The sequence below is a fragment of the Neofelis nebulosa genome, chromosome 1 (assembly GCF_028018385.1).
Source record: "Neofelis nebulosa isolate mNeoNeb1 chromosome 1, mNeoNeb1.pri, whole genome shotgun sequence".
Classification (NCBI taxonomy): Eukaryota; Metazoa; Chordata; class Mammalia; order Carnivora; family Felidae; genus Neofelis; species Neofelis nebulosa.
This window is the reverse complement of record NC_080782.1, coordinates 138,293,055-138,320,402: the sequence shown is the minus strand read 5'-3', so window position 1 is coordinate 138,320,402 and position 27,348 is coordinate 138,293,055. Positions and strand designations below refer to the sequence as shown.

At 41.8% G+C, this 27,348-nt stretch overlaps 1 protein-coding gene and 1 long non-coding RNA gene across 2 annotated transcripts in view; one reads left to right on the top strand and one right to left on the bottom strand.

Annotated features, from left to right (window-relative positions):
* The window catches only part of LOC131519804 (uncharacterized), a 188,347-nt gene that overhangs the window by 61,464 nt on the left and 99,535 nt on the right, over window positions 1–27,348 (bottom strand). The gene's annotated exons all lie outside the window — the stretch shown is intronic.
* Window positions 173–3,677, top strand: LOC131516552 (uncharacterized). The gene is made up of 2 exons (XR_009264147.1): window positions 173–374; window positions 3,068–3,677. It is a non-coding gene; the product is annotated as an uncharacterized LOC131516552 (long non-coding RNA).

Below are 27,348 nucleotides of genomic sequence, written 5' to 3'. Positions count from 1 at the left end.
GTACCACACAGATCTTCCTACTCAAATGCCTCCAGAGTACCTATTTTGTGAGAGGTAAAATGTCTAACTATAGGCCATCCTTATTTCAGAAGCATTATTACACCTTGCAAGCTCTCTGCATCACAGAGGAGAAACTACATTTCCCAGAATTCCCTTCCCTCCATGATTCCAACTTAGTTGTTTTTACATGAGAACAAGCAAGTGGGAGATGGAAGGATGGGCATGGTTCTCCTGAAACACTGGCAACCAGAAATATGGACAGTGATGACATTCACAGCAGCTTAGCAGGGAGTTATTGAGAACCAACAGCTTTATAACTTCAGGCTGATATCAGAGATCATTCTTCTGATCTTTCCTTCTCGGGTTCTTCCAATGTAAGCCTCCAACTGTTATATTAAAACCCTGTAGGGGCACCTGGGTGGCTCAGTTGGTTAAGCATCCGAATTCGACTCAGGTCATGATCTCACAGTTCATGAGTTCAAGCCCTGAGTCGGGCTCTGTGCTGACAGCTCAGAGCCTGGAGCCTGCTTCAGATTCTGTGTCTCCCTCTCTGTCTCTCTCCCCCTCCTTGGTTCATGCTCTGTCTCTCTCTCAAAAATAAATATAAAAAAAAAACTTTTAGAGGTACCTGTGGGTTCAGTTGGTTGAGCATCCGACTCTTGATTTCAGTTCAGGTCATGATCCCAGGGTCATGGGATCGAGCCCCATGTCAAGCCTGTGTAGAGTTCTGTGCTAAGCATGAAGCCTGCTTGGGATTCTCTCTTCCCCTCTCTCTGCCCCTCATCCTGACTCTCACTCTCTCTCTCAAAGACAACAAAAAATCCTTTATACCTGAGACACAAAGAGTAGGCTCTGAGTTCTTCACCAAATCCCGAATATGTGCATTTTGCATGTGGTATTTTTATTTCATCACAACCTGTCTTAATCTTGTACCAGATGCAAAAAAAATGGAGGCATAAAAAGTTGTTGCTCTAGATCACAATCTACGACCAGGGGTTGATCCCTCAAGCCTATGCTGATTCTGCTTCAAGTGGAGGAGTGTTTGGGGAAAAATGCGGAGGCAGTTGGGCTAAGTGAGAAACAAGGTCACAATCTCCTAGCAATATCATTAACGGTGTGTGGGTACAGAAGCATGACATGGTGGCAAATGTACTTACCAGCCATGTGCTAAAATATCAAGGGAATGAGAAAATGACAACTCTGGTTTATCCCTCAGTGACCCAGGTTGGTGCTCGAGAAAGTCATAGTTTCATTGGGCAACTGTTTAGCCCTCTGCACAAATCAGGATGAAAAATGTTGCCTCTTGTGTTAGACACTGTAAATTAGCTATTTCATTATGTTTTACTTTCACATTTTTAAAGGTCTCCCAATCATTTTTTATTGCCCATTCGATTACAATAAACCCTTAGTGGGTAAATAATCCTTCTTCTGAAAGGTATTTATAGCAACATGTTCTTTTCTGGGCTTACCCAGACAAAACCGTGGTTTTTTTACTAAAAGTCCTTGGTCACTCAGTCAAATGCATCGTTCAGCCCACAGTGCTGAGTAACCGTGCAGAGAAGCCGGCCTCACACATAAGATCAATAATAACTCTGACGTACTCTGTACAGGCAAGAGTGGGTACTTCCTTCATGAAAGACTAAAACACTGTAAAAAGAATAGCGTTACTGTTAGCCGGCACTTTTATTCTTGTTTTACAAGCAATATGCAATTTAATTTGGAGTTAACTTCCCCATTCAGTAATCCGTAGTTCTTTTAGAATGCCAATATGAAGGAAACGGCAAATCAGAAGAGTCTGGTAAATGTGCATTTTAGACATAAGGCAGGCGTTATTAGATCTACCACATGTCCAATCTTTGTTCTTGGTTCATCGGGCCACGATTCATGTCAAATCATTTATCTTATTTTTATTTCAAGACGACAACTGATACGTGATGCAGCTTCGCAGTCAGAGAAAATGATTAATAGGCCTCCTTAGCTTCTGATGAATGGTTGCTAATATAAAAATAGAGCAAAATCAACAACTACCACAGCATATACAAATAGCGATCCAGAAATGTAAGTGCAATCCTGCGCCTGTTTCTGGGAAAGAGGGCAACGATTTGATGAGAATCTGTATTTTCCTGCCTGGGGCTTCTGATTTACAAGTCAATTTCTATTCTTAATTTATTTTCTGATGAGGCAGGAGATCAGTACTATATTTTAACCAGATTGTGTCGTGGAGGTTTTTAAACCTGTTTTCTCTACGTGTCTAATTTGAGGTTAATGGGTGCTTTGGTTCAACGAGGGTGTCTAATGTCTCTTGTTCCCATTTTGCAAGCCAAACGTTCGTTTGGACCACAATTTGTCAGATGATTATAATCTGCTTATATCCATTCAGGTGGCCACTGAATTGCCTGCAATCTGCACCATTCATCAACTTGCCTTCTTGGTTGTTAAGGGAACTGAAAACATCAGCTCAACTATTTTTTTCCAATCTGGTGTTTTTCATGTTTCCCCCACTTTCATCATGTTAGTTACTTAATTTCTCTGTTTTTGCATTCACTTTTCCACTCATGGTGGAAAAATACATCGGTGTTTCATCATGACCACGATTTTTTTTAGCCTGCATAAAAACCTAGCAGTGTCTTTTAACCTGACCTTGACAAGCAGACTACTAAAATTTTCACAGTGAGAGATGTAGGAGGGCTCCAAAAAAATAGGCTAGTTCGGTGGCATGAGAAATGAAAGTGGAATCGGTTGCCTCTTTACCAACCAAAATTATGTCCATTTCCACTATCTTCATCTATATCACACTTAGTGGAAATAAATACTTAAGTAAATACTAATAACCACTATAATATTCCTGAGGACTGTGGCTCTGTCTTCACAGATAAAACTAAGGAGAATGCTGGGCAATTATCCCACGGGTTTCATTCACAAAGACAAATGTGTAGGAAAATGTGGCCAAAGTCACATGGCTTTGTCCTCAATTAAAAAAAAAAGTCTGTTCTTTAAATCTTTTCAATCTGTTTTTTTTTTTAAGAGTAATCCAACAAATATTTAATGGGCACTTAATTTGTTACAGGTTTTTAGATATTCAAAAGATAAAAACCACCCTGAAGCAATTCTAGAAATGGGGATTCACAGAGTGAATTCAATCCCACGCCTCCTCTTCATTCCGTATCCACTCACCAAACGGTACCACTGAACATGTGACACCTCTATGAAAAATACAGGAAGTTATATAAATTACAAAATACAATCACGATGTCTTCAGCTAAGTGGAAAAAGTATGTACATTTTCCAAGAGAGAAAAACAGATTCAAAGTATATGGCTATCGCCTTCAAGGGAGAGGAGTCGCTACACCATCCAGGTCAGACGTACCATACCCCGTACCAAGCTATTCCCCCCTGTATATTCCGGCAAAGACAAGAGACGCTAAAAAGCTTTGATGAAGACAAGGACAGAATATCGTGGAGGTATACAGAAGAACCAGCTAAACAATAAGACCATCCAAGACTCCCTGCTTCAGGAGGAATGAAATGTCCTCCCTAGCAAAATCTTTTCCCTGATCAAGAGACTGGATCTCTAGGAGACGGTGGCAAGAAATAAGCTGTGGGCATTCACTTACTAAATGTTTGCTCATCTTTTATTATTCATTGGACATATGTTCAATAAATATTTCCTGAGTATCTATCCTGCGCCAGGCATATGGCATTTACCAAGAATCCCTTATATGCCAGGTAACGCGTAAGTATCAGGGATTCGTCTATGTCCTTGAGAAGGAAACTGAAAACTCTAGGAAGAACTTCAAATCCATTCTTTCCCCCCAATCAGTGATGACCCAAAGCCTTCTAATTTCTGTTTAGGGAAGCCACACCCATTTTCTTGGGGTCAGTTTCCCAAATACTCTGTGGGGGAAAAAAGCCCTTCCCATTATGAAAATTAAAGATGTCAAATTGGTTATTTCCAGCTTGTAAACCACTGTTAAAGAAAAAAAGAACACCCCAAGCCTAGGGCAAATCCTAGGTGACACCTAAAAATGGAAATATTTCTGGCAGAGGATATTGAGAAGAAACCACAAAGAAGGTAAATTTTTTGATCACCTTTTTCTCTACAGTACTGGAAACTTGTGGACGCAAAGATTTCTCACTAAGAAAAGGAAAACTGTGAGTTGTTTCACTTAAATGAGATGGAATTTTACCTGAAAGGACTCCTTTTTCTTTTTTGAGAATTTAATTTAGGAGGCTGTTAACCCCTCCAGTATGAGATCTGGAACTACCTGTAGGCACCCTCCTGTGGAGACACCGAGACAGGATATAGAAGTCTCACAAAGATATAGATGTACATGCTCCAGTATCAGATATATACATCTCGTTAAAACCACCCTGAAATTTGCTGCGAGCAATGAAATAGATCCCAAGACCAGGAAAATAGTTCAGCTATGTGACCAATCTAAAATATACACCAGGTAACAAAGAAGAAGATCCAGTCTTAATTAAAAGCAAATACCCAGTTTCCTTCTCCTATTTTTCTATATTTGTCTCTTCACTTAGTGTTTCAAAGTACAAACACTTTTTTTCTACTTTCAAAGTAGAAAAAAACTCAGCTAGAGTTTCAAAGTAATTTTCTGATTTTCTCCATTAAGATTTCTCCTCTGTTTTTCTTTCTCCTCCTTTTTCAGACAGGTTGTCATGAGTTTGGAAGCTACTGAAAAGAGCTTAGCTCCATTAAAAAATCAACCAACTCCCTGCTTCTCAAATATTTGATAAGAAATGTTGTCTGTGTTAAGTCTGTAACATATAAATTTCTTGGAGGATTATACTGTACCAATTATACTGTTCCTGATTAAAATTGTAAAATGCTTTGGGGCAACTATGTTCACATTTCATATAAAAGCAAATAGGTTTACGAGTCAGAAATTTAACAGGGGCTTGGAACAACACATTAAAGAAGGAATCGTTCCTTGTGATTCAAGGTCATGTCCTGTTTTTTATAAATAGAATTCATTTAAAGTTATGTAAATAGCATACACTTCATGTTATATAAGGCAATGAAATATTGCATACACCTTGTATCATCTGTCTATATTGAATTTTTGCTATTTATTTCTACTAATGACATCTTTGCCAAAGGGGTAAAACAAGTTTTAGAAATGGTCACTAAATTGGCATAGCCACTAGACATCTGCTTTTCCTAATCTTGTTGCCCTACATTATCACCAATTTCTGAAGTACATTTTAGCCAGTGTTACTGTCTGTTGTGAACAACAAGAACGTCAGGCCCAGAACGGGCAGGGGGTGGCGTGAAACCGCCTTGGTTATCAACATTTCCACAGTCAAAGCGTGCTTGCTGAATTTGCTTCTTCCAGAGCTGACCACACTTCAGAATGGCACGCGGTGACCCAAGAGTTCTCTTCCCACTGTTGGGGTCTCTCCTATTTGCAGAATCTAAAACTACAGGAGAAGAGCAGACCCACCTGGATGTGCAGCCATTGCATGTACATCTATATCTTTTTTTCAACTTTTTTTTTTTTTATTTTTATTTTTGGGACAGAGAGAGACAGAGCATGAACGGGGGAGGGGCAGAGAGAGAGGGAGACACAGAATCGGAAACAGGCTCCAGGCTCCGAGCCGTCAGCCCAGAGCCCGACGCGGGGCTCGAACTCACGGACCGCGAGATCGTGACCTGGCTGAAGTCGGACGCTTAACCGACTGCGCCACCCAGGCGCCCCATGTACATCTATATCTTTCTGAGACTTCTACATCCTGTCTCGGTGTCTCCACAGGAGGGTGCCTACAGGTAGTTCCAGATCTCAGTTATGCAAAGAAAATGCATTCATTTACCACAAGCACTTGCACTGCTTGTAAAAGGTCCTCTCTGAGAAAGAGGCACGGGAGAGATTGTTAAAAGTGAGGAGGAGTTAGTGGGCTGACGGGCAGCTTTGACGCAATCCCAGAGGAACGGAACAAAAGGAAAGCGGGGTGGGGAGTGAGACAGAAAAGGAGGGAAATCGTGTGAGGGTTCGAACAGTTCCCCGTCTACCCTTAGAACAGGTGCAGGCGACTTCCCAAATGGGACGGAGGTTCTCAGAGAGGCCTTACACACTACTGTGTCTCAAGATAGTCTGTCTGTAGGAAAGGAAGACAAAGGACAAATCCGACGGCTCCTTCTCATTCACTGATTCCCTCCGATCCAAGTCTGCCCTTTGGAACGTCGATATCCTTATATTTATCTATTTGTCTCTGGGCTGTTTTGGGTAACGACTGCATGAGCTAGAGGCCCCAGGGCGCTAATTTCGCCAGTGCGCATGCGCCGTGACCAACACCGCGGGAAGGGTTTCTAAACCTGCATTCACCTCTGCAAAACTAGTGCAATTTATCTCCAGGGCTACACCAGCAACCAAGCAAATGTGTGCATCTAGAGTAGGGCCGAAATTGGCCCTGTACAAAGGTTAAGTCTAGACTGAGAAAGCTGATCGCCCAAGGGAGGATCACTTACTCCCTCCTTTGTGTTTCTGTAGTACCTGATATATGCCAATATTATGATTTTAACCCACTGAATCATAATTATTTATATGTCTGCCTCTCCCCCAAAACACTGTGAACTCCTTAAGTAGGGCGACCTTACCTCCGGATTTGACCGAGTATTGGTTTCACTCCCGTTCAGATCAGTTAGCACCGGATAATTATTTTAATTCCCTCTTTCAATGACAAAGGGTCCGGTTTGGATAATGAATTACAGGATTACCATACTCATATGACAGAGGCCACGTCTTACTCAACATTCAACGTACCTGAGTACCTACTGTCACATCCGGATCTTAACATGTGTTCAAATAAGGATACAATAACTTTTTTTTTTAATTTTTTTTTAACATTTATTTATTTTTGAGACAGAGAGAGACAGAGCATGAATGGGGGAGGGTCAGAGAGAGAGGGAGACACAGAATCGGAAACAGGCTTCAGGCTCTGAGCTGTCAGCACAGAGCCCGACGCGGGGCTCGAACTCAAGGACCGCGAGATCATGACCTGAGCCGAAGTCGGCCGCTTAACCGACTGAGCCACCCAGGCGCCCCTACAATAACTTTTTCTAAAAAAGAGGAAAGAGTGACAAGATTGAACACCTGAAATAATTTGCAACGTTAAAACGAAAAAGCAAAGACATCGACAATATTTGCTAAATTGAGAAATGTCATTGGCTTCCCAGAATTTCATGGATGGGAGGCAAAAATGTTAAGAGGTGAACCCATCTCAGAATGTAGACTTCTGGTTTTGGTGACTGGGAGAGTTGCAAGAAGGAAATAATACTGGGTGATGAATAAGGAATAAGAGGTACCATTTCCTCAGTGGTAATTCTGTAGCAGCCATTGGGCATTTCACCTGCTGGCAAACATTCGAAGTGCTCAGCCAGTAAGTATTCTCTGATTTTGTTTGGAGTGGAAATGTGTCCAACCAAAAATCTCCTAATTTGCTAGCTTCCATTACGAGGGACGGCCATGATATGCAGTAATAGCCTCTGAGACGTAGCAGGAACCAACTCAAAAGATTTTCAGAAAAGGAGATGCTACCTCCTTCTCATTTAACCAGTAGTAATGCACACAGTCTCGCAACCAAAAATATTAAACACACATTGGTAGACGCCCCACTCCCGTGCTGCCAAATTCCATGCTTATCATGTTGTGAGAAATGAAACCCTAACTGTTCAAGCCAATGTTACTAGCATTTCTGTTGCCAACACAATTTCCAACTGACATGTGAATTCCTCCAATACCCCTGTGGAGTGGAATTATATGAAATTTTGACCTACACAAGTAGTAATTTCATTCACTCATTCATTCATTTTTCAACATCTATTTAACAAATATTTATTGAATGCCTACCATGTGCCAAGCATGGACACATGCTAGTCGACTGGAAAAACAGTGGCCCTTAGTTTCCAATATATTACCCAACTATTACCGTTTAGCCCCCCAATTCATAAAACTCAGTGACGGAACTAGTGAACCACATGAAAAGGGTAAATACTTGAGGAGGAGTCAGACATGATTAAGATGGAAATTATACAGAAAAATTAATTTAAACCAAACAGATAATTTCCTTTTAACGTTAATATGTGAGCAACTGGAATTCAGTATCCTGTACTGTGGCTTTTACAAAGTTCAGAAAGTTGGAACTGCATGAAAATAAGGAAAATAGATTAGGGCAATTCTTCTAACGGTCTGCAGTTTAAAAAGAAAATGCTACAATTCCGGATCCATGAATGAGGTGCTTTAGTTCCTGTACGATTTCTCTTAAAAATGTAGGCCACGGACTTGGGACACCAGCTTCAATCTGAATTCACACGCAAGTGATCTTTTTTGTTTGCTTTATTGCCAAGAACAACCAGACTTGGCAGGAAGCTCTGACACACAAGGGTTAGTTCCCGAACGGTACCAAACGTGTCTTCTACGAACTGTGGTCAGACATTCTAATAAGGTTCTTATGGGGGAAAGTAACAACTCTTGATTTAAGATCTCAAAGCCAAAACATCAGCAACAACAAAAAGAGTTCTTGAGTTCATTTTTAAAAACTTTTATAAAATTAGAAGAATTTCTCTTTATTGTTTATTTTTTTGTTTTTCTTAACATTCTTTCTTCTGCAGGGTCAGCTGAGTAGCTCAGTTGGTTAAAGGTCCAACTCTCGATTTTGCCTCAGGTCATGATCTCATAGTTCGTGAGATCGAGCCCCACGTCGGGCTCTGTGCTGTGAGACAGCCTGCTTGGGACTCTCTCCTTCTACCTCTGGAGACCCCCTCTCAAAATAAATAAACATTAAAAAAAAATACTGTTTCTTCTACAAAATCTTGATTTGGGGAACAAAGTATACTTTCCTGACATGTACACAGAATGAATACTCTAATGGTTCAGGAGAGAAAGCAATAATTTTGAGATTTAAGGACTAGAACATTTAACTTGAAAAATGGAGAGAAAAAGCAGTTTTGTTTCGTGAGCTTTTCATAGAGATTCTGTGACGATCATCTCATAAGATCACATATTGTTTTGTCTTCGCAACTAGAGGGCCTTAAAAAACCCCCGCACACTGTCACTGAGAATACTGAAGATATTCACTAAGGACATGTCTATCAGTTAGCTGATCCCAACCACTAACACATGATAAGAATCTACTGTAGACAGCATGGGTGTTGAAATACCTCTTTCCCGAGGACGCCATGCTTGTATAGGAGCTTTCTGGTTTGGCTGAAGTTAGTAGCTTATCAAAAAAGTACTAATCACTTCTGAGAGCAGCTACTAAACAAAAGGCACCTGGGTTCTAGTCCGCCGGGACCATCTCCAAAGCGAGCCTTATGTCCCGCACACAAGAGCCTGAGGAACCCATGATCCCGCCCGTGTCGGGCAGCATGACTGTTTTCAGGATGAAACCCCCAAAGGAATAAGAAGTAACAGCAACCGCAAACGATCACATACTGAAGAAATTAATTGTTTCAAACAATTATTTCATTCTTTTGAAAAGTTCGTAAAATACTTGTTTTTGAGAGAGCCAGAATGTGAGTGGGGGGAGGGGGAGAGAAAAGGTGGGGGACAGAGGATCTGAAGTGAGCTCTGCCGTGACAGCAGACAGGAAGATGTGGCACTTGGACTCACAAACTGTGAGATCCTGACCTGAGCGGAAGCTGGGCACTTAACCGACGAAGCCACCCCGGTGCCCCCAAAATTATTTGATTCATAAAATTCTTTAAAAAAAAAAAAAAGGGTAACTACAAACAAAGGCTTCTAGATCTGACAAGGAGTCAGCTCCAGTTGATGGAAAAACCACGTTCCATCTATCAAGCAAGTGTTCCACTTAAAAGAAGTACTTGAAGGGCACCTGGGTGGCTCAGTCAGTTGAGCGTCCGACTTCGGCTCAGGTCATGATGTCACAATCCGTGAGTTCGAGCCCCGTGTCGGGCTCTGTGCTGACAGCTGGGAGCCTGGAGCCTGGAGCCTGCTCCGGATTCTGTGTCTCCCTCTCTCTGTCCCTCCCCAGCTTGCGCTCTCTTCCTCTGTCTCTCTCAAATAAACTTAAAAAAATTAAAAAAAAAAAAAAAAGTACATTGACTTTATCACCAGCTAAAAAAGAACACTCTTAAAAACAAATAGAAACCTAGGGATTCCTGGGCGCCTCAGTCTGTTCAATGTTTGACTTGGGCTCAGGTCATGATCTTGTGGTTCCTGGCTCGAAGCCCCGCATTAGGCTTGGCTGAGAGCTCAGAGTCTGAAGCCTGCTTTAGAGTCTGTGTCTCCCTCTCTCTCTGCCCTTTCCCTGCTCATGCTGTCTCTCTCTTTCTCTCTCTCTCTAAAATAAATAAGTATAAAAAAAAATAAAAACTAAATAAAAATCTTGGCCTATTTTGATAATGAAAATAAGGGAAATTTGTAATGAAATGAACTTAATCTTGAATTCTCAAAATTATGAGTTTAAAAAGAATATATTTCTTTCTTTTTTTTAATTACAATAAAAATGCAGGGCTCGAACTCATGAACTACGAGATCATGATCTGAGCCAAAGTTTGACACTTAACCAGATGAGCCACCCAGGCACCCCTTTTTTTTATTTCCAATTATAAGAGAAATTTATGTTGACTGTAGGTAAAGTGGAATTCATCGAAACATACAAAGAAACAATGCCTATAACCCAGTAATCAACAATGTCTGTTGTTAAGAGCCTTGGCTATGTATGCACGTATACGTATATTTTCTTTCTCTTGAATTTTTGTATATACTTAATAAAACTCGTGCATATGTTTAACATAACAGCTCTTACTACTGTTTTGTCTTTCTTTTAACCTAGTATCATGCTTGGAGAAATCTGCCACATCTCATGTTTTTTTTTCAAAACATAATTTTAATGTTGCTGAGTGCGGTGGACAGACCCTAAGCGTAGCCCACGTTATCCCCATCCCTTGGTGTTCACACTCCATGCGTCCTCTGAGTTTGTGCGGGATCTGGGACTTGATTCTAATCCATAAAGCACAGTGAAATTGACAGGGTGTATGAGGTTACTCGTACGTGAACGTTAGGATGCTACATAACTTGATAGCATCCATCTTTCAGGGGTCTCTCTCCCTTGTTAGCTTTGAAGAAGTGCACGGCCATGGTGGGTGTCCCATGTGGCAAGGAACTGCAGGTGGACACTGTTTGCCGAGGGTGAAATTCCAGGTGACAGCCAGCAAGCATCTGGGGCTCTCAGTCTTAGAGCTGGGATTCTGCCAACAGCCTGAGTAAGCTTGGAAGCAGATCCCTGCCCGGTCAAGCCTCAGATGACACCGCAGACACTGCTGACAACTTGACTGTAGCCTTATTATATCCCAAGCAAAAGACCCAGCCAAGCCATGCCAAGACTTCTGACTCACAGAAACTGTAAGATAATGAATATGTGTTGTTTCACGCCACTAAGTTTGTGCTAATGTTGTTACACGGCAACAGAAATACACAGAGTATTTCACCTTAAGAATACACTATGGGGCGCCTGGGTGGCTCAGTCGGTTAAGCGGCCGACTTCGGCTCAGGTCATGATCTCGCGGTCTGTGAGTTCAAGCCCCGCGTCGGGCTCTGTGCTGACAGCTCAGAGCCTGGAGCCTGTTTCAGATTCTGTGTCTCCCTCTCTCTGACCCTCCCCGTTCATGCTCTGTCTCTGTCTCAAAAAAAAAATAAATAAACGTTAAAAAAAAAAAAATTAAAAAAAAAAAAAAAGAATACACTATGACTTATGTGGCCAAGCCCTTACTGGACAGTTTGCCTGTTTTCTCTTTTTTAAATTTTTATCAATAAGTCTGGAATGACTTGCGTGAACAGGCAAATTTTTGGTTACAAAGCCACTGATTTTGTATGGGTTTATTTTAGTTTTTGAAACTTATACACCTGCATCCTGATATGTTCACTCAGACACATATTTCCCGGTTGCTGATGGATATCCTCCAGGACTTACAAACTGATAAAAAAAAAAATAATAATAACAAAAGCACAACGTACTGACTAAAGCCATAGGATTGCCTAAGGATTATTAACTTGGATAACGTCTTGCACACCAGATGAAAGTTTGCTGAATGATTTGGGGATATCTGAGTACAAAATTATTTATGCCCAGTAGGCTCTCTAGCAACTTATTATCCAAAGCAAACAGATGTATTTTGTAAAGCATTCCACACGAAACACACTTGAGATTCAGTTTAACAGGGAATAGGGATTTTTTTCCCCCTTAAAGGCCCATAGGCTTTATTTGACCCAAGTGAACATCATATTTCACGGCTTCTAACTTTCTCTTTAAAGATCTCAAAAAGTTACAAAATTTTTTCAGCACCCCATCCTATAAAATCAATTTCTAATTGTAGAGCACAGATGTAGAAAACATGGCTCTGAATACCACGTATTTATGAATATTTGCAATGCAAATCACGAATAATAAGTAATGTTTTTTTTTAAACTTTTGGTCAGAAAATTGTAGCTATGGACTATAATTACTAATCTAAGTGAAGATCCAAATCAGCACTATCTTGCTAGGAAAGCCTGGACTATTTAAAAGACCATGATTTATCTCGTGGGGACTTCTACCCAAGTGTCTTCGAGTATTCAAAATCAGAACTAGTTTATTCAAAGCCTGTAGGAGACAGATGGGCAATTAATGACTAGGGAGGCCAGGGTGAGGGCCCATGAGGGTCACCAGAAGAATCCTGCCTTTATCTGTTTCAGGCACCTGCCACTCAGCATGCATGAGACGTGGGGAGAGTGACGACAGACCTTTGGATTTTTCAAGACAAAGCTGGGAGATTTCCTATTTTAAATGCGTTACAAACCAAATCAAATATATCTGCTGGATTCCACCTATCGGCTGCCAATTTGCGACCCACAGCCCTAGGATTTGCTTCTTAAATATGACAATTGTACACCTACTCAGCAACTGAGGAAAGTATGTAAATTAAGTGGAACAGGGAATTAACAGGAATTAATTTGCAAAAAAGGGACTGCTAGTCAGACATAAAATCAGTAAATCAATATATGTGTTTTTCCTAGGCCTCATGTACTTTCCATGGCAGAACAGAACGTCACCACAAGAGTCTGCCCTGAAATTTACAACCACTTAAAATTTTAAGATATGTGCCTGTGACGACGTTCATCAACACCTTTTTTGGTGGAATAAATGGTACAGGTAAATATGCAGAGAATTAATTATTTAAAAAGAATAAATGAAAGCAACACATCATATGGAAAAAAAGGTTCTGCTGACGCTCTCTCTGGTTGTCATGAATGTAGGCAAACAATTAGCAGACTTTCAGTTCTGCTTTTCAAATACATGGTGTTTGATCACTGAACTAGACAGTGCTCTATTTGGCAAAACTTGCTCCGCATCTTGAATTTCAAAAGCACCGAGGTAATCTTATGAGCCAGCTTTCTTGAAAGAGTTCCCCCATGGTGGACATAAAAAATGCAAAGCGTTCTATGAAAATATGCTCTCAAAGCTACATGGTACTACATCTAGCCAAACTAAAACTCTTCTGATATAAGCAGGTCAGGCTGGAATGTTCTTTTAATTTTAGCAGAGACCTGGTTTTTTGTAACTTGCTACGTCTACAGCCTTGTGAATTCACATGTTGGTTTTAACCAGGGTAGGAAACTGGACAATTGCTTATATAGTTATAAATACAGGATAGAACATTCAGAGGAGACTTGTGTTCTTCCCCAAGTTAGGTTTCACTTCGACAGGTCAGACACCGTCCATCTTAGTGATGATTTACTCCACTTACAGAAAAGGCTAGAGTGTTTTTGCAACGGTCTTGAGATTCACACGGAATAGGACAAAGAAAACACATGCGAGGACTCAAAGTGGGGGAACATACTGCTTTCCAAAGAAGACTAGCCAAGAGGGGAGTCTGGAGGAACGTGCCAGTTGGGATTGAGGGATGGGGCAAAGCTAAACAGGTGGGAGAGGTCAAGAACAGAGCAGGAAGCCAAACTGGCTAAAAGAAGATACGTAAGAGACAGCAGACGAGAGGACACGAGCTTTCTGAACAGCAGACGTGAAAAGTTAACAGAATGGATCCTAGAATGTCCTGCCTTCTTGCCAGCATTTGATATGTCAAAGAGTAGGAGGTAAATGGAAGGTTCTGTCTACAAAGTCATCTTTGAGTTTAGATCTTAGGAAAAACCAAGTTCCAAAACACATTCTGGTATTTTTTTGTTTTTTGGGTTTTTTTTTTTTTTCCTTTCTAAGTTTCTAAGTCAGGACTCCAATAACAAATATGGACAATTTTAAATTGCCCATATCCTACAATCTGGTTAGATAACTCAGTTTTTGGACACACCTTTTAAAGATACAATTTTTTACTAACATCACTGAATTCCCTATGTTCTGAGTACCTCACTTGGGAGCAAATTATAGGAAGCTAGTGGATCTGAATACATCTTCCAAGATTTACATTTAAACGATCAAGAGTATATTCTTATTTTAAAAAAAAATTTTTAAAGTTTATTTATTTTGATGGAGAGAGTATGAGCACCAGCAGGGGAAGGGCAGAGAGAGAAGGAGAGAGAAAATCCCAAGCAGGCTCTGTATTGTCAGTATAGAGCCTGATGGAGGGCTTGATCTCACAAACCGCAAGATCATGACCTGAGCTGAAATCAAGAGTCAGAGGCTTAACTGACTGAGCTATCCAGGCGTCCCTCAAGAGCGCATTTTTAAAAGGGAGAGGGTCAAAACCTGCATGAAGCCTGGAGTCCAGTGGATACAACTACTCATGAAACCAAAATATTTAGAGGAAGTGCTATATATTGTGTGTCCAGGTTAATTTAACCCACCAACACCTCCTTCTCTAGGAAGGAATGCTTGCCGATGGACAGAAAGTCTTGATCAACCCATTTTTCTCTGAGGGAAGACACATAAAGATGAGTCAGAGAGAGGGGCAGTCAGGAATATGAGTTATTTGTGTAATTCGGGTATTTTAGGTTGCCCAAATTACTCTGAAGACTCTCAACAAATAATACAACGTTTCCAAATCAGGCCCTTAAATTAAGATTTTTGCAAAGTGTGGGCAAACTAAAGTCAGAGCTTTAAAGACCTTTCATGTCCTTTGAGTAATTCAACTTTTAGAAATAAAGAAGAAAACAAGAATCTTAGTAAAGGATGTTCATGATAGTGTTTTTTTTTTAATATGAGTGAAAACTGATTTCCTAAAAACAGCAGAGGAAGACAATGTAATTAAATTTTACAGAATATTTGAGAGCATAACAATTATAAAATATTATTTGGAAAGGAAAGCAGAAGGCAGAACTTTTAAAATAAGATTATTTTTACAGAGAGGAAATGGTATTTTACTGTATTTCTAGGTTTTCTGTAATCGCTATAAAGGGAATTATTTTTTTGAACAAAAAAACATAAAGATAAAAACATTTTTATTTTATTATTTTTAATAACATATTATTTATTTGTAAATTTATTTATGTATTTTTCAGAGAGACAGAGAGATAGTACGAGTGGGAAAGGGGCAAAGAGAGGGAGACAGGGAATCCCAAGCAGGCTCTGTGCCATCAATGCGGAGCCCCATGCGGGGATCAAACTCACCAACCATGAGATCATGACCTGAACTGAAATCAAGTCAGATGCTTAACTGACTGAGCCACCCAGGTGGGGGTTAAAAGATAAAAAGATTTTTAAACATTTTTTTTTAACATTTTATTTATTTTTGAGACAGAGAGAGACAGAGCGTGAACGGGGGGAGGGGCAGAGAGAGAGGGAGACACAGAATCGGAAGCAGACTCCAGGCTCCGAGCCATCAGCCCAGAGCCCGACGCGGGGCTCGAACTCACAGACCGCGAGATCGTGACCTGAGCTGAAGTCGGACGCTTAACCGACTGAGCCACTCAGGAGCCCCAAAAAGATTTTTAAAAAATACTCGCTAGGGGTTAAGAAAGTTGCCTGTCAGGGGTGCCTGGATGGGTCAGTCAGTTAAGCATCTCATCCTTGATTTCTGCTCAGGTTATCATCTCATGGTTCATGAGATCAAGCGCTGAGTTGGCCTCTGAAGCATGGAGACTGCTTAGGATTCTCTCTGTAGTGCGCTCTGTCTGCCCCTCCTCAGCTCACGTGCTCGTTCACATTCTCCCTCTCTCTCTCCCTCTCTCAAACTTTAAAAAAAAAAAGAAAGTTGCTGACCAAAAGCAAGTATGTGCTCTTCCTCCTCCCCCTCCTCCTCCTACTTCTGTTCAAACATTAATGTACTTTTGTTTGTTTCCAGTTGACATTTTGGAGATTCGGGCTCACTGCTGTCTACCATTTGAGAATAATTCCATTGTTTTCTTAACTTACTGATTTGTTTCCTTCAAATACATTATATAATTATTTGTGGAATCAAAATAAGAATCACTAGACAAGATGGCCCTAGGGATTCCCAAAGACGAGGGTCTGATACATTTGCGGAAATCAGGAGACTTCTGTGATCTCCTCCCTGTCCAAGCCCTCAAACAGACTGAGTCTCTGCCTTGTTATCATGAGCTTTGCATTCCAACATCTTTTTTGTTCCATGCCTAGATGTGAATAAATCTCTTTCTGTGAATTAAAAACAAATACTTGGTAAGACTTTTACTGTTTACTGTGTAGGTACCAATCTTTGAATTTATCAACTTTGAAACTTCCAAATATCTTGGCTCCATATTAATAGCATTAGTCCAATAACTTCCTTTTCTGTTTTTTTTTTTCCTATCAAATTCAACTTTATCTAATGTCTCTTTTCAGTCTATGGGTACCTTTACTCCAACTTAAATAAAAATTAATATAGTTCTTCTTTCTTTGTAGTTGCTAACATTTCATGTTTCCTTCTTTCTTTTAGTCCCCCTTCCTGTCTTTTGACCAGTTTATTCTTGTCTCTTTCCCAGAAGCTTTTCGCAAATCTGAAGCATTGCTTTGTACCCCCGTCATACTTTGCTTTACAAAGCCATGTTTAAAACTATCGCCAACAACAGGGCAAAGGTGCCAGGAGGGTATATACATGTTCACTTTTCTTCATAAAGAACTGCAGCGACTGATCAAAGCCTTTTTTCAACAAATATTCTAAACTTTCTCTTCCATTTACACGTCACTAACCTCATCAGAGAAGTAGTTTCTATTAACCATGCAGAGAGAGTGGTCACACCTGACCGGTACCTTCATGGAAAGAAAGAGTCTGAACAAGCAGAGAGTGGAGAAAAACACTCGTGGCCTAGAGTGGAACAACGTGGTTTAAAAACAGAGGGTTTGGGGCGCAGGGGTAGCTCAGTACATCAAGCATCTGATTCTTGATTTCGGTCCAGGTCATGATCTCACCATCCTGAGATCCAGCCCTGTATCACATGCTGAGCTTGGCACCTGCCTAGGATTCTCTCTCTCTCCCCCTGCCCCTCTCCCTTACTTGTGTGTGTGTTCTAGCTCACTCTAAGAATACAAACAGAGGGTTTGATTAGTGGAAGGTAACCTTTGAAAGCTATGGGGAAACCATCTCTTAGGTCTCATAAGCTTCAAGAGAATCATTTTATATTAATAGAGAAAATCTAACAAGAAAGCCATTGGGAGTACAGGGTTACGGTCTTTAGCATGTTTTCTTAGGTCATTAGTAGAAGTTGAGCGTAATAAAGGAAAAGTACCAACATTAGATGCATATTTAACTGTGCCTAACGATTATAGGTGAATTTCCTCTGTAAAGAGCACTAGCGAATAGGGCTAAAATCTATGTCAGTGATGCACGTTAAAGTCTTCTTGGGTAAAGAAGACCATACAAAATGCTAGCTCCCTGGGACCCTTCTGCTTAGTGTCACTATTACCAGATTAGTGATCATTACAGAAAAAAAGCAGTTAAATTTAGGCTCATCCACCGCCCTAAAATGTTATCCTTCTTAAAGAGTGGCAGGCCTTGAAAACATGTCCCACATTAAGCATACATCTAGTAAGTATTTGCTAACTAAAACAACCAGGTTGTGGCTCAGAGAGTAATTTATTAGAAAATCTTCTAAACTGTCAGAAACTGAAGACATCAAACTGGATTTTCTTCTAGTATATTTTATTATTTTTTTATTTTTTAAAGGTTATGTATTTATTTTGAGAGAGAGAAAAGAGAGAATGCGAGCAGGGGTGAAGCAGAGAGGGTGGGAGAGAGAATTCCAAACAGGCTCCACACTGTCAGCACAGAGCCCATCTCAGGGCTGGAACTCACGAACCGTGAGATCATGACCCAACCCAAAATCAAGAGTAGGATGCTTAACCGACTGAGCCACCCACGAGCCCTCTATTATAATTGGGAATGAGGCTTGAAGGCACAGGAAAATAAGCTCCTTGTCTCGCGATCTGAGTTGGAAGGACACCAGTGAGCCCCCAGCAGTTAGGAACAGCTATCCACCTGTGTGTCCTACTGCAAGGGGACCAGTTCCAACTACCAGCACGATGGCCTTCATCACCACCTGTGTCGCCAAGAGTCACTCATAAAGAGGAAGGGTAATGAAAGCAGGGGGACACTGGCACCTCATACCCCGGAAGGGTGCTTGCTGAGGTGCAGAACCCATAGGTCTACCCTGGGGCAGCTAGCAGAGGCAAGCATGAGGACATCCATGTTGGGAAAGATATTTAGAAGCCTCAGTTTCCAGCACGTCCATTGCCAGTGAAACTAAATGCCGTGCCCTCAGCCCCAGTGGAAAGAAAAAGAGAGGCATGAAATTATACCATAACATTTTGGAGAATTGTTGAATACAGAACCTGGCCCAGGGAGGTCTACCAGTATGATGCTGCTGGAGTAGCTCACTCTGTCAGCATTTGAAAGAACTGCAATGTCAGGTGCCTGAAAAAAAGAGGGCATCTTCCCAGTTTTCACTGGCCTCAGAAGAACCCAGAAAAGAATGCAAATACCTCCTATGCCTCCTTATGTTAGAGAATTCAGGGTGACAGAGCAGGAACAGTATAGAATCTGGGTGGCCACAAGGTCAAGCAAATGGACACCTAATCCAGGAAATGGATTGTGGCATATTCTAACTGGCTTTGGCAGAGACAAAAGGGAGCTCATTGCCCCTTTGAGGTGAGGAAGGCTCTTCCAGGTTGTAGCAACAGGGGAGGCTAGAAAGAAGGATACTGTTCCATGGAACAGGGGCCTGCAACTCACTCGTGGCCTCCAGTACCAAACAGACCAGACTGAACTCAAAGAAGCTGGTGACACTTTCCATAGTTGAGATGCTGTGGCGTCATAAGCAGAGTCTTCTGTTTTTCATTGATACGAGACAAGAAGGGGGCACCAGAAAGACAGAGTCCAAAGGGAGGAGGGAACGATGTCTACTAGAGAAAGTACGGGGGAAGAGATCATGCCTCTCCTCTGTGCCATCATTCCCCCCACTATATCCACAGCCAAGGCTGGCTCTGGTGCGATATGAGAAAGGGTGGGAGAGGCAGGGAAGGAGTTAAGCACGGGAATGAGTTTGAGACCAATCTTAAAAAACGAACAAGACTGAATTTTCAATAGCAATTGAGAATGCCTTAAACCAAAACATCTGGAAAACCAAGCCATCTGGCCGAGATTTCATTACAGAAAACCGGCACTGTCACCATACCTCAACTGGGGGAAGGTACAATTAAAATACTCGGTAAACTGACTAATAAGGCATTCGAGTGAGCTGGAAAAGGCACTTCCATTCCTCCCTCCACAGCTAAAGAAGAGTGTGATGACCTCGAAGTGCCTACTTGTCCCATCTCCAAATCAGGCCACAACTATGACGATTTGTTTAAAAACCAAAGTATTAGCTAAAGTCTCCTCTTGAGTATAGCCTGAGTGGTTAAAAAGATGAGCTTTGGATTCAGAAGGTCATGGGAGAGAACGCTGTTAGGAGCCAGATCACTTTCATCTAGTGGGGCCTCAGTTTATTCATCTGAAGCAGTGGGGATAGTTCTAATCACGTTAGATAGTCGATATAAATCTTGATTAGAATAATTCACAAAAAACACTGAGTCCTTAAGAAGCATACCATAAATACTGTTTATGTTGATATAAATAAAACATCTCTCTGGCTTTCCATCTAGACGGCAGCTGCGATCATGGTGAAATTCAATTATTGCCAATACACCGACCTCTTCACTTTGTTCCAATGAAAGGTGCCACGGCCAAGCTGGTACATGTTCACAATGGTGCCCTGGAACAGGACAGATGGACAAAAGGTCTTGCAGAGATACTTAGAAAATAATAAAAGGTTGGAAGTGCTTGCTAGCCGACTAACACTTTGGGATGGGAATTTAAACTAATCATTGTTTACTTATGATTCAAGATGTACCCGAGAAAGTAAATACGACTCCTCTAGTACCGACACAGTTCTTTCCTTGAACGCTTTTTCTTCCCTTTCCCCTCATTTGATTTATTCTCGATTTTAATTTACTTGCATGTACATGGAGCTCTGCCAAGGCTGGGAAGACTCAAATGTGATCTGCTTCTAAACACTTGTTCAAAAAAACTCCAGGGTTTTTTCCAAGTCAGTATTTCAGGGCACGTGAGTCCCTACCCCCGGAAGGCTGATGCCAGCAGCCCAGGAAGCAAGGGTAGTCCTCACCTATCTGACCAGGCTGTTGGCACAGCAGAGAAAAAAACAAAAATTGACTATGCAAATGGCCTCAAGTCTCAAAAACTGGGAAAAACACAGAAAAGAAAACAAAACAAAAAGGATGACTTGAGAAAGTATTCAGAAATACGTCAGTAACGAATTTCTGAGGGAGCCTGGGTGGCTCAGTCGGTTAAACGGTTAGATGTCCAACTCTTGATTTTGGCTCACATCATAATCTCAGGGTTTGAGAGACTGAGCCCCACAGTGAGATCAAGCCCATGTCAAGCTGTGTGCTGGCAGCACAGAGCCTGCTTGGGATTCTCCCTTACTCTCTTTCTTCCCCTCCCCCACTCTCTCTCAATATAAATAAGTACACATTTAACAAGTACTGATATTCCTTTTGTTTTGCATTAAAATTAACACTTAACTCTTGGTCTAAGGTTTGGCTGGGTGCTTACCCAAGTCGATTTCTAAGAATATTCTTACGTACTGTTTTTTCCACTCCAATGTGCTCAAAAAAGAGTACTTTTTATTTTCAGAATCTCTAATTCCAGCATGTCTAATATGACCCTACCACCATCACCAAACACACACACACACACACACACACACACACGCACGCACGCACACACACACCCTTCACTTCTCCTTGAGGCAAAATAAGATTAAGTCACAAGCACAGGTAGGTGCCAATGACAAGCCCAACAGTGTTACTGGAAGTGGAATATAGGGAAAAATGCTGAAAAAGAAGTGGCTGAGGAGAAGTAGGGACAAACTTTGGGCACCGAAGTAAAAGAATGTATGACAGAGCTGAGCGCAGTGGGCGTTGTGTTTAACTCTACCCCAGGAGCCAATCTGTTTCATTAATTGCTTTTAATTCTTTCGCTCAAGATAAGCTGATTACAGAACCTTTCAGAATTCCCATTATGGCACTTTTTTTTTCTTATTTTGAACTCTCTTCATTTCAATTGCAACTAAAAATTATCCTCTACTGTCACTTCAATTTGCCAAAATTTCACTTCCAATCAGTTCTATTCATTCTCTTGAGGACAGGTTGATTACACATAAATGATATACCAAGATGATGTTGGCCATCTTTCGGTAAGACTATCTAAGACAAATCCCCTAATAGCTCATCTTTTAAAAAACACATCTGAGATTTCTTTTTCCCCTAAAATCCATTCCTGTCCTGAGACAGTATGCCCTGTTGCCTGAGAATATTTAGTTAGGGAGGTATATAGGCCAATAGGAGCTGATTTGATGGAAGGAATCTGAACTTCAAAGGCCAGATATCTCAGAAAGACATTCGGGGAGTAAGAAAGGGAATGATGTGGGAGAGGCAGAGCTGAGAGGTACCAATTCAGAGGGCTCCCGAGCTTGTACTGTCAGAAGCATATCCGCAACAACGACAGCCATTCACTGAATTCTCACTATTCTCCTTGGGCTCTATCAAAACACATCCAATTCTGATAACCACCCTCTGAGTTAGGCATTAAAATCATCATGCAGTGGACACTTGCTTTTGCCTCCCCAGCACCTATTCTCCCTTTGCGGACAAGCAGGCTCCAAAATTTCACTGTATATCCAGCCATTTCCTATGCTTAGGCCATCTGTTTGGACAGGGCTCTATGCTCAGCTCCAGGAAACGAACAATGTAGCCAAGCCCTGCCATGCTAAACGCTTCATGCCACGGGACACGAGGTGGTAGGACAGGCATGCCTTGAGACCGCAGAAGGGCGCTCTTTAAGTCCAAATGCCCGCCAACTGACGAATGGATAAAGAAGATGTGGTTTCTATACACAGTGGAATACTACTTGGCAATGAGAAAGAATGAAATCCCGCCATGTGTAGCCACGTGGATGGAACTGGAGGGTGTTATGCCAAGTGAAATAAGCCAGTCAGAGAAAGACAGATACCATATATGTTCACTCAAACGTGGAATTTGAGAAACTTTACAGAAGATCATGGGGGAAAGGAAGGGGAAAAAATAGTTTCAAAACAGAGAGGGAGGCAAACCCATAGGAGACTCCTAAATAAACAGAGAACAAACTGAGGGTTGATGGGAGGCAGGGGAGAGGGGACAATGGGTGAGGGGCACTGAGGAGGGCACTTGTTGGGATGAGCACTGGGTGTTGTATGTAAGCGATGAATCACCCCCGAAACCAAGAGCACACAGTACACGCTGTATGTTAGCTGACTTGACAATAAATTATATTTAAACAGGAAAGAAAAGAAAAGAAATGTGCCCTTTAAGCGATCTTTAACCTGAAGGGTTGTATACTGAAGAGCCAGTAATGGCTTACCTCCAGAGCAAGAGAAACGTATGACAAGGAAACCAATAGAGGGCAAAGGGAGCTGAGATCGGAGAGAGATGAACAGGACCCTAACTGAGCCCCCGTGACACCTGTGGGCTGGACCAAAGTGAATTCCAAATTCATGCCAACTCAAATCTGCAATCACTACTTTCCTGTTCTGTTTTTGAGCCTGTGTAGACTGGCTTTTCTGTAACTTGTAATAGAAGGAATCTTAATTGAAATGGATGCTCTTCAAGGTAAGAAAACTAAGACTCAAGGAACTTTTGTGCTTGCTCAAGGACATACAGGAAGGGGCAGACCTGGCTTTTGAATCCAAGTCCCTCTCACTGACAATACCATATTCTTCCAACACAACATGAAGCACAAAGGCAAATTTTGTTTTGTTTTGTTTTTTTACAAACGATGTGATGGTAACTTGTATGTGTCAGTTTGGCGAGTTGGCTAGGCTTTTGCACTAGTCTAGATGTTTCTGTAAAGGCATTTTGTAAATATGATTAACATTTACATTCAGTTGACTTTGAGTAAAGTAGATGATCCTGCATAACATGCATGGTGGGCCTCATCTAATCAGTTGAAGGCCTTAAAAGCAAAAACTGAGGTTTCCCACAGACGAAGGAACTTTGTCTCAAGACCATAACACAGAAATCTTGCCTGAGTTTTCAGCCTGCTGGTCTGCTCTATGGAATTTGGACTTCCTGGCCCTTATGAACCAAGTACTTTAAATCTCTCTCAATTAACAGAGAGACAAAGAGATAGATAGGGATATAGTTTGCATATCTATATATATTCTATATATCTCTGCACACATATATTATCTATAACTATATATCTCAGTTTATATCTATGCTGTTTCTCTGAAGAACTCTCACTGATACAAAAAGTAACTGAAGGCCACCCAGAGAATGAGAAAAAGACCAAAGGACATTTTTTTTTTTACTTTCCTTCAACAGATAATGATCTGTTGAAACTTTCTTCTGTTGAAAGTCTTGATGACTTTCCAGAATAAGACAAGAAGGCAGAGCTCCATGATCAAGGTCATAAAGATGCTTTTTCTGTCAAGCGCCTCGTGAGAAATTTTGTTTGCTTTCTTTTTTTTCCAAAGTGAAAAGGGTGTGTGAATATTGACAAGTAATCCACGCCAAACTGTTCGTGTGCTGCACTTTTTTTAATGCAGACTGACTTTGACAAATAAAAGGCAACCAAGGAGCCCTGGTTTGCATAGGTTTAAGAGGATTTTCACTTTCTTTCGAAGAGTTCAATTGCAGTTAAGTACAGGGATGGAGTCTCCAAGGAAAACGGACTGGTTACACCTTGATTCACATTTGATTTGTCCTATCACTCTTTCCTGTACCCACAGCATCCACTCAAAAGATGCAGTGCTCTTCAATATAATGTAGAGGGTAACTGATCAGCTTGGCTCCACTGCAACTGTGCTGACGTTTGCTAAAACGCCCAAACCCAATGGGATAAATTATTCAGTTTACCTGAAAGATGAGGGAAGGGCTGTGACGGGTTGTTAAAGAAGAATACTACTAGCCTCCTCTGCTTTCAAAGGATGCAAAAGATTGTCAGCTCCAGCCTACTTCTCAAATAAACCACGAAATCCACAAGCCCAAATGGAGATTCTCCTTTTCAGCCACATCCATTCTTAATTTCTGTTCCCCCAGCAGGCAAAGCACAGGAGAGACAAGTCAGATGATTTGCAGCTCAAACTATAAAAGAAGTTTCAGAGAAACAATAGGGAAAAAAAAAGAAGGTTTGGTGAGTTGAGAAAATTCTTTTTCTTTTAATACACTATAAAACGTGAAGGAGAAGCACAATGGTTTAATGAGTTTCTGTCTCTGTACTGTGACAAATCTACAATTCGGCCATTGTAAAAGTAATGATATGTTTCATTAATTTCATATGTTCTTTTAATAGAGTATTTGGAGGGAAGGCATTTTTGCTTTAGAAATTAGGGCAAAGAAAAAGCTGATAAAAGCTTCAAGTTGGTGTTCAGTACTTCCTGGAATACATTAATAACATTCAACTGCCTTTTCAAACACAAAGACAAATCTCAAAGCGATGCTTTGTCTTCCCTGTCATGGCGCTAATAGTGGAAGACTAGAAATCTTTACCTAGTCTCCCCCCAGAAGACCCCTCCCCCCGCTCCTGCTTGCCCGTGAACATGCCACACACACACACACACACACACACACACACACACACACACACTAGGCTTTTTATTGGTACGACCTGGCAATTAACATTCTATGTAACCCCTACCCGTCTACTTAGACACTCCTGGACCACATCCTCTGTGCCATTTCCAAATCTACTATGAGGATCACAAACAAGCCACCTAAGGCCCATGGTCTCATCTCGCCCTTCTATAAATATGTTGGGTTTTCATTAATTGTGATCCTCCAGAAGCTGACCCAGACAACAGTATGAATACCAGAACTTTATTTGTGAGGGGATCCGTGAAGCTCCCGAAGTGGGGAGGGGAAATGAGACAGGGAAGGCACAAAAGCCACTCAAGGGCACACAAGAGAGCAAGTTACTGTCGTGAGCAACGAGGATGCACTCCCACTGGGACGTGTCAGGAGCCTGTATAAAACGCATCTCCGTTATCCACACTTGGGGCACTTCACTCTCCAACCACCACGAGCCAGAGGCCAAAGGCTGCTCCCCTGAGATTTCATTCACTGTACTGTTTGTGGATCAAGGGAACCTGTTAGGAGGACAGAAGAGGGTTTGCAGTAGAACCCCATCAGCCTGTGCAGGATGGGACACATCTTTACATGGGACACATCTTTCCTTCACACCACTCACTCAACAAGCTCCTTTTCCCTCCAAATGCTACTGTCCACAAGTCCCAGGGCAGATTTATCAAGCCAGCTACTATAACACCTTTATCAGCCACACTTCCTCTTTGCCTCAGAAGTTTGCCTGTGGTGCGTTTTACCTGACTTGATCTTTAGAAAAAAAAATCTTGGGCTGGGAGCATCTGGATGGCTTAGTCGGTTGAACATCTGACTCTTGATTTCAGCTCAGCTCATGATCCCAGGGTTGTTGGATGAAGTTTCTCTCTCTCTCTCTCCTTCTGCCCCTCCCCTGTTTGCTCTTGCTCTTGCCATCTCAAAATAAAACTTTAAAAATAGCTTGGGGGGCCCCTGGGTGGCTCAGTCAGTTGAAGGTTCTATTTCAACTCAGGTCATGATCTTGAAGTCTGTGGGTTCGATCCCTCCATCAGGCTCTGTGCTGACAGCTCAGAGTCTGGAGCCTGCTTCAGATTCTGTGTCTCCTTCTCTCTCTCTGTCCCTCCCCCCCCCCCAAACATAAATAAACATCAAAAAAAAAAAATCTTGGGCTTATTCTGTAGCTCTCTAATGAAGAAAGCTAGAATCTACAAACCCACGGTGAAATCTGGATGGGATCAGTGCGTTTACACCCTACAAATGTGTTACTTCCCTTAGTGAGATTTCTAACCCAATCCCATGAACAGAAAAATGAAGCAGGGTGGGGTGTGTGGTTGTGGAACAAGGCAAGTTTTACATCATTGAGAAAGCATGCATCTAGAAAGAAAAATTAGCAGTAGTAGGATCAATCTCAAAGTTGGTTGCAGTGTTCTGAAGGAGGGAAAGTGGACTTCCGTTGTTGGCTACTGTCTTTCTTAGAAATACTCTTTAGCCGGGCCTGGAGAATTCAGTGCTGTCCTAGCAGCGCCTTGGGGGTGGACATCCTGCTGGTGGATTCTGTTGGGTTCCTGAGGTCTCCGCAGGGGCATCTGCAACTGGTGATGCTCCCGTGCCAGTGAGACTGATTTTAAGAGGCTCACTGGCTGCAGGGCCTCCATTGATTTACTTTTAGAAAATCATTAGCCCTGCCCAGAGAGGAGTTAATACGGTATTGTCAATTACATCCTATTTCTCATTATCTTACCATCTGAATGCTTCCTGAGAGCTGGGATGGTGAGGAGAAAGGAGACAGAGAGAGACTAAGGCGAGACACGTGAGCAAAACGTGGGCTAGCAATGCTGATACTTATTTTTTAATGTTCATTTATTCTGATAGAGAGACAGAGACAGAGCATGAATGGTGGAGAGGCAGAGAGAGAGGGAGACACAGAATCCGAAGCAGGCTCCAGGCTCCAAGCCGTCAGCCCAGAGCCCGACGCGGGGCTCGAACTCACACACTGCGAGCTCAGGACCTGAGCCAAAGTCAGATGCTTAACTGTCTGAGCCACCCAGGTGCCCCCGATGTTCCTATTTTTAAAGTAATGAGATTTCTAACCTGAAGTCCTCTTATTCCTGGCCCTGGCCGGACAGTGGGCGGCACTCCTGGGCCCCAACAGCACCCTTCCAGAGAAGCGCTTTTCTCCCTCTGTTCCAACTAGTTAAGGCCACTAGTGAGTCAGGCCCTTGAAGACACAGGAATGAACACCCAGATGGAGACTGTGCAGACCCGCATGTGTGCGTACACGCGCGCGTTCGTGCAGAC